Source organism: Mizuhopecten yessoensis, unplaced genomic scaffold (genome assembly GCF_002113885.1).
Source record: "Mizuhopecten yessoensis strain PY_sf001 unplaced genomic scaffold, ASM211388v2 scaffold3575, whole genome shotgun sequence".
Classification (NCBI taxonomy): Eukaryota; Metazoa; Mollusca; class Bivalvia; order Pectinida; family Pectinidae; genus Mizuhopecten; species Mizuhopecten yessoensis.
The window spans coordinates 1,786,477-1,795,016 of NW_018405113.1; positions in this window are offsets into that span (position 1 = coordinate 1,786,477).

Genomic DNA, 8,540 nt, shown 5'->3' on the forward strand with positions numbered 1-8,540 from the left:
CATGAGGACATGTCTCGCGCACATCAAATTCTATAATGGCAACCAGTGAACTATATCGTTAGTATGTGGTCACAAAAAGCCTGTTACCTGGTAAGTTTACAAGGTGTATAGTGAAGTCCCTTTCATCTGTCCTTACAAACACTGGTTTCCTGTCACTTGGATACATTCCTTAACTCATGTACCCCTGAAGACACATTGGAACTCCTGAAGTTCAAAGGTTGGAATAGTTCATTGTGAAACTTCAGAGGTGAACGAGTTAATTTTGACTGCCCAGGAGATGGAGAGAGGAACAAGGTGTGAATTTTTGGGTGCAGACATGCTCTGTGTACTCCAAAGTCCCTGTGTTACCTACATGTATTGTATGAACATAATTACTGCACTTCTTAAGGTGTAAATCTAATGATATTGGAGTTAGTTAAAGGTCAAAGTGCAGCAATCATGCAAAAATGAATTACCCTTTCACCCCTAAATAACTTTAGCAGACTCTACCGTGCATTGATCTGGATGAGTCCATTATTGTCTGCAGTGGTGAAAGGGTTAAGTGCAGACTCTTTAATATGTTCAATTCCACCTAAAACCTTGAAATTGTACAAACACATTAGTTTAGAAGATTATTGATGATTTTGGTAGTGAAAGGTAAATGTCATTGCTACCTGACTCGCTATATAAATGCATATAAATCAATTTCGACTGTTTCTCAGACAATTCACCAAACCAACTATAGCTAATGTGTGCTACCGTAAAACTGTTGACTGGTCATGTGATGAACCGGTGCTTGCTACCCTACAACTGTTGACTGGTTACGTGATGAACCGGTGCTTGCTACCCTACGACTGTTGACTGGTCACGTGATGCATTGATATGGAGGGGTCCATTATGGTCTACAGTGGTGAAAGGGTTAAGGGAAAGTTTTATGTTCACAGAAACGTTTGTCTGGCATACCAATTTATGTTATGTTTTTTATGATTATTTGATTATTTGTAAAGGAGGTCACCAGCACATATGTTCATGATTATGTAATATAACAAATTTAGAAGCAAAAGTTATTGATATACTGTTAAGGATATAGTCATTGTTCTGCTATATGTGTTGAATATCTCCATCATAACCTTATAAGAAATACTTTGAAATAGTACTAAATGTGAGGTTCGTATAATGGAATGGAAAGGCAAATCTGATTTCCTACATGTGGAAGCTGTTAAAGAAATTGTTTTCAGAATTAAGTTCTTTCTGTAAAGGAATTTTTTTACAAGGATATTTATGGTATGTATCATCCTTGATATCCAGGGGTTACACTCATTTTAGCTCTCAATGCCCATGGAATATGTCATAGCAAAATTAAGGCACGTGGCTAGCTATTTGATTGGTGTCTGGTAGAAAAACCTGACCAATCATTAGTCTGATACTTGTCTTTTGAAGATTACAAAGGTGCGATGCCCAATTTGATGCCCGAGATTATTTAGATGTATATCAAAGGACCAAACTAGTCTCCTTGTCTTATCCACAAGGTGCTGCACACTGAACCTTAGATTTTGCTATGACATATATATTCCAGGGGTGTAGTGTGTGAAAGTGAGCGTAACCCCTGGATATGGTGGATAGGGATGTATAGGTTACTGTAAACAGTTGTTGATGAAGTATTTATAGTAGAAATCTTTTACTATTACCTGAATTTGGAACATGTTGGTGTGAGTGCTTACACAGGTATTTATTTTGGAAGGGTTTTCATGAGAGTCTATTGATTGTTTATTTCTCAGGGGTGTATATGGTATAGGGGTATTCATTAGAATGTTTACAGTATTTCCTGTTGAGGGGTGTTCATTAGAATGTTTACAGTATTTCCTGTTGAGGGGTGTTCATTAGAATGTTTACAGTATTTCCTGTTGATGGGTATTTATGAGAACAATTACAGCATCAAATTGTTAAAGAAAGGTTTTTATAAGAACATCAATAGCAAACAGTACTGTGGGGTGGTAGTTCATAAGAATGTTTAAAATGGGAACTGTTTAACAAGGAGGGTTTTCTATAAGAATTATTACAGCATAAATTATTGCCTATGGAGGCTAGGGTGTTTGAGAGAATATTTATCGTATGCATTATTTACTGTGGAGGAGTGTTTATAAGGATGTGTACAGTATACAAAGATTGTTGGTACTCTGTTATACGTCTTACTGTTGTTAAACATTTGTGAAATAAATAAAGGATAAAAGCTATAGCAAGCATGTGTTACGTCATACTTATACCGAGGCGAAATTTTCCATGTCATCAACAGACCTCTAGTCTACCGGTCACCATCCTCGATATCCAGGGGTTACGCTCACTTTCGCTCTCTGGACCCCTGCAATATATGTCATATCAAAATTGAAGGCTCAGTCACTTGTGCGCCTACCTTGTTGATCAGACAAGAAGACTAGTTTGATCCTTTGATATACATCAAAATAATCTCGTGGTCACAAAACGGAAAAAATGACGGGCTTTGAAGTGTCACCTAATGGTAAAAATAGACAGGCTTTGAAGTCGAGCGTCTCTCCTTTGTAATCTTCAAAGGACAGGTATACCTATCAACCTAGCGATTGGTAAGTAATTTTTTTAACTGAGACCAATCAAACGGCTATCTTTGTGCCTTCAATTTTGCTATGACATTTTCCAGGGAGCGAAAGTGAGCGTAACCCCTGGATACTGAGGATGACTGGTCAAAGGATGTAGATAATTATAATGTTATAATTCAGACTTAATAATTCAGAAAATATTTATCCCGGGATACTTAGAAGTTCGGTGAATGTAGCTGAGTATCAAGAAAGTAATTAACCCGTTCACCCCTAGGTAACTTGAGTAGACTCTACCATACATTCATCTGGATGAGTCCATTACTAATCTACAGTGGTGAAAGGGTTAAAGGTTAACATTTTGGACAGACTTGGTATCAAAAATGAACAAAAGGCCATATCTCTATCTATTTGGGCAAAACACATAATTTTAGTATGCAACACTCGATCACCACAAATATTACTCGCATAAAAAATGGTTGGGTCCATTTTAGACCCACAAGTGGGTTTTTTTCATATTTTGACATAGTGTCCCAACATAAGCTCACTGTTTCTTCGGACCAGGTGAGCTGAAAAGTGGATAATTTCATTTTCAGTAGGTTATTTTTATGCACAGGCTATGATTATATCTACAAATGCTATTTTACTCTTTTAGCAGAAAGTCAGATATATAATATGGGTCACTTAATTTAAAGCTATGAAAATGAAGCTTTACTTGTTTCAGAATTTTAAAATATTTTAACCATACAAAGAATATATACATAGCATAATTTATAAGCAATAACAGATGTTAGACTGCAACTATAAAGCATAAAACCAAGAAGGCGATGTAATGTCAAGTGCCGATTGGGGCTTAAGGTAATAGGATTGTGTCACCATTTCTCAGTAGAATTTCTTCAAATTTTGTAGTTATATTGCTTTAAAGTAAAGAAAATTTTCTGCCACAAAAAAAAATATAGGTTGTCAGAATTTTAAGGTTTTTAAATGGAAATTTATGTAAAAAGGAGTGAATTTTGAAAAAAAAAAAAAGACACAATGTTTTTACAAAATAATGTCTATAAAAATGATACTGACATATATCAGTATTGCATTAATGTATATCAATTCAATAAATGCTGAAATTGTGTAAAATTAATTCTCTATACACGATATAAAAATTGACATTTTATAATAAAACCATCTACACATAGTAATTGTAGGTAAGAGTTATCGTTCTTGAAAAACTTCACAGTAGTGAAATAGGTAGCTGGTTTCCTGAAGTACAGAAAAATAGACACATGTGACTCATTGATAAAAAAACTGAATTAATGCCTGTATTGCTTTGAACTACTTTAATATTGAGACAACACACTGTTCTGTCAATAATAAACATACAATATTCATCAATTTAATATTAAACATTAGAATTTGTGGAAATTGTGATGCTGTCTCCCTACATTGGTTATTCAACTAGGGATGTACTTCCTGTTTCCGTTTATCAATACACTCCAATGACCTTAACCCAGAACTGGCATCACAGATTCTAGTAAATAAGTACATGTTTGGTATCAAAATGATCAGCTACACCATAGGAGAAGCATTTTAGTGGAAAAAAATCAGCTTTGGATTAAAATGGTGTTTTTTGGTCTGGCTCATGAGTAAGTATTACTCCAAGTTCTGAGCAGGAGTACTTCAAGGAGCTCCAATTTGGCCAAATCAAGCCTTTTAATGGAGCTAAGACCATCATTTTCAATACTATCTGCAGACTGGCAATGTTTTTGCAAAATATGAATAAAAGATCGCTGTGTGGGCTGACCATATTGGATTTTATGCATTGTTGTGGATCCCACATTTGGCAATTGTAAGTGACAGAGTACAATAGCTGGTCAGAGTGCAAACATGTATATAGACATATGGTTTGATCATGTGGTACATGTACCTGTAGGGGTGGGGTAGGGGGACTAAAACAAATGCATGTATACACAGTGGACAGACACAAGTATACTCACTGGGAACCTAGCCCATGGCTTTATGTGATTGGTTATACCACACCAGCATGTCAAAGGTCAATAATATATCAATGTGCCCTTTTGCATTTTTTTATTCAAAACATTTTGAAAGATTTAAACACAGTTGGCCTCTATGGCATTGAAAATGTGTCAAGGTCATTCATTTAAACAAACAAAATCATCATCCAGGTGTTGCTTGCCAACCAGCATGACCCTATAAGGCTTCTTGCATTGGTTCAATGGAAAAATATTGTAACTTTTTGTTTTTTTAACTCGTTTGACCCCAGTGTCCTTGGAAATTGGTCAGTGTCATTCACTTAAGCAATCTTGATAGCCCTTTGCCTCAGCATGTTACAGACCTCGATCTCTTGTTTATATAGAAAAAGTTATTTAAAGGTTTTAAGACATTTGAACCCAATAAACTTGACAAGGTCATTGTATGAACAATCTTGACAGCAAAATTATTTACAGCGTGCTGCAGGTCAAATACCTTGCACCTATGCCCCTTTTTATTTAGAAGTTATTTAAAGGTTTTATTGCATTTGATTATTCAGACTTTGAAAATGTTTTTTGGTGTCCATTATCAGCCTTTAAAGTGCACTATCACCGTATGAAATATTCTCGATACTCCAACTGGGTAGCAAAATTGAAGGCACGTTGCTTGCTGTTTGATTGATTTCAGGTAGAAAATGTCCTTTGAAGATTAAAAATTAGCGAATTAAGACTTCAAAGCCAGACGATTTTACCGTTACGCTACTGCGAGATTCATTTGACGTACATCAAAGGATCGAACTAGTCTTCTGGTCACTAGGTGGCGCACACTGCGCCTACCTTGTATCAATGTCCATTCCTCGCTTAAACTTTTACGTTTGCTTTTCATAGTGTGCAGTCAACATTGTGTGATACATTTTCTGATTCATATATGTAGATGGTCCCATCGTGAATCCATGGACACAAAAAAACCAATGACATTGCTTTAATCTGACATTTGCACCTATATGTTTCCCTAGCTTGCACGGGGTTTTCCCGATTGTCTTCCGTCAGAGTACTTCTATATAATAATGATACATGTGGCACGGATCCGTCTCGATCGTGCAAGGAATTCGTATCACATCATACACCAGTACGACTTAATTGTAATTCAAGTAATCTAATTAATGTTAATTTCAAATTTAATTACAAAGATACACAGAAGATCAACCACTGTTTTGAACACTTATTAATTATTCTATTAGGCTTAGTAACTAATCAAACATCAAATAATAACAAAAGAATTTTCATGTAGTTATGTAAACGTCCTATCCCTAGCGAACTGAGCCCTCATGATAAACCTTCGAAATTCCCTTTAGTGCGTTTTTTTTGTTCCGACGGAAGTCGTATACAGCGCCAAGTAATTCCCGCTCTGACGAAATCCATGCCGCGTATATCTGTATCACTATATGTTAGATAGGGGAGACTGAGGCACGCACGTTTGACCTATTTTTATAAAAGTCGTTCTAGTATAATTATATAGTACGGGATTTATTTTCAATTTATGTTTCTTTTACACCATTTTGAAGAGAAATTCCATTCCTGTCATGAAATAACATCAAACGGGCAAACACGTCCATATTTGATGAATTATCATTAACTTTTTCTGTCGGAGGTTGAATGACCGAACATACAACGCCTTGGGGCAAATTCGGACAGGCAGTCTGGGGTAAGTTCACCCTGACATTTCAATAAATTTGTATATTACAGCAATACCAAAGTCAATGCGAGGTATTTTGTAAGAATAACATGAATAAGATGCAATTCGGTTTACAGAAAAATCGTAAAACTAGATTAAAGAGGTAACTAGGTCATGATTTTCTTTCAACCGTCCCAAAAGATACTTTCTCCGTTTATGTAATTTATTAATTGAGTTTTCCTCGCCATTTTTTCGTGTGAATGTCCTGGCAAGTCACCTGAACTGATAAGATCGTCACAGTTGTAAATATTTTCTCAAGACCAAAAGTATCAGGGGTGGTCGGTCTTAACATGTACAGTTTACTTACATTGTACGTCATGTTAAAAATCCAGATTTGCTTTTTATACACATCCCGGAAATATTTTCATCATAAGAAATACGGCCTAGTTATAAAAAAAAAAATAACACACTGTATAAGCATCTCTTTATTACTTCATGTGTAACGAAGGATTATACTTGTATCTAAAATACACCAGATGCAAATTTAATCAAAATATCATTACTTAAGTTTTCTTTTTTTAAATGGACATAGCAGAAAAATAGGCACAGCTGCCTCCATAAATACAAGACAAAATTATATTGTTTCCAAATAGTTTTTGACGATCAAACATTAGCTAAAAATCAATTAATGATGAATTTCTAAAGGGATTTTTCTTAATTTACTCTGTCAGGTAAATGCTCTGGAAATTACATTACGATTCTAGAGTACCCGCAGTATTATCCGGTGATATATCTATGGGCGGCCGATAGGATAGGATAGAATACTAATACTACTTCAGCTCAGAAGTGTTTGCACTTCTGTTCTAGCTGAGACCGGATATAGCTACTAGGTTGGACAACTTGATATTCATCCTGCATTTATGTGGCGACTCTGCTGGCATTATGATTTAATCAAAGCCTCGAATCAGAATATTAATATTTACCGGACTGGGAAAAAGCCTCAGGCGAGCTAAAATGAAAAATTTGTGAAGAGTTTCATAAATTTCATATGAAATGAAAACGAGTGTAAGATCCTTTTTATCACATAATCAATATTTGTGGCATTTATTCGTGTAGAACAACAATTTTCATGTAACCATGAAATGTAAAAAGCCGCCATTCTGACTCCAGTGCGTGAGTCTGTGACGTCATGTAAAATGTACTTGTCCTAGGCGTGACGTCCAAATTGAAACAATTGAAACTTACAACCAATCACAGGGCTCATAGGTTATATTACATGGGTTAATATTCACTGGATAACACAGTACATTATGTGATACATATATATAGGCCTGTCAGTTTGACCTCGGTCATATGTAAAGTACTGGAAAGCATGCATAGTACGGAAACATATCGACAGATGGATGCGGGCTAACAATTACTTCTCAGATTCCTGTCGGGAAGATCCACGACACTACAGCCACTTGATTAAGACATAGATAAGTGGACAGAATCTTTTGGAAAAGGTCAAGCTGTATACTGTATATAGACGGATTTCCAGAAGGCGTTTGACACTGTTCCAAATACAAGGCTGATAAAAAACATTAATCTTACAACATTTGATGTCAAATAGTCAGCTGGAGTACTTCGTTTTTGTCTAATCGTACCCAATGTATCACGGTAAACAATGAACACTCGGAATGTAAGCCTGTTACTTCTGGGGTACCACAAGGATCAGTACTCGACCCCCTTTTATTTGTTATATTTGTAACTGCATAATCTACCTACAACAGTTGGTTCCGATACATGTATGTATTTTTTGGCTGGCGTCAAGAAAATCATTAAGATAATCACCAAACCGGAAGATAAGACTCGATATAGAAACGTTTGGGTGTATCAGAAAAAAATGGAGCGCTGAATGGCTAATTAAGATGCATCCAGGAAAATGTAAATATAATAACTATTGGACGATCCAAGGAGTCCACGAATTAAATGTCAAAAACATACAAGGGGAAATCCTTGAAACATCGGTTTAATGAGGAAAAGAGCATTGGAGTTGTCATCGACAAATCAGCGAAAGGGTTCAAAAGAAAAGCTAACTCGATTCTTGCCATTTTTAGGAGATCATTCCAATTTTCAGACTACGCAACATTCGTGCCACTCTTTAGATGGCTTGTTATGTGAGGACACAGTTGGAATACGCAGGAGCAGCCTAAAATGTATGGTCACCGTACAAATTAAAATATGTAGACAATCTGGAAAGCTAACAATGTCGCACTACGAAATATCGTCTTTTTATTCTTCCATATGAAGGATCAGGCTTATATAAGTGTATGTTGAAAACAGGAACTTGAATTT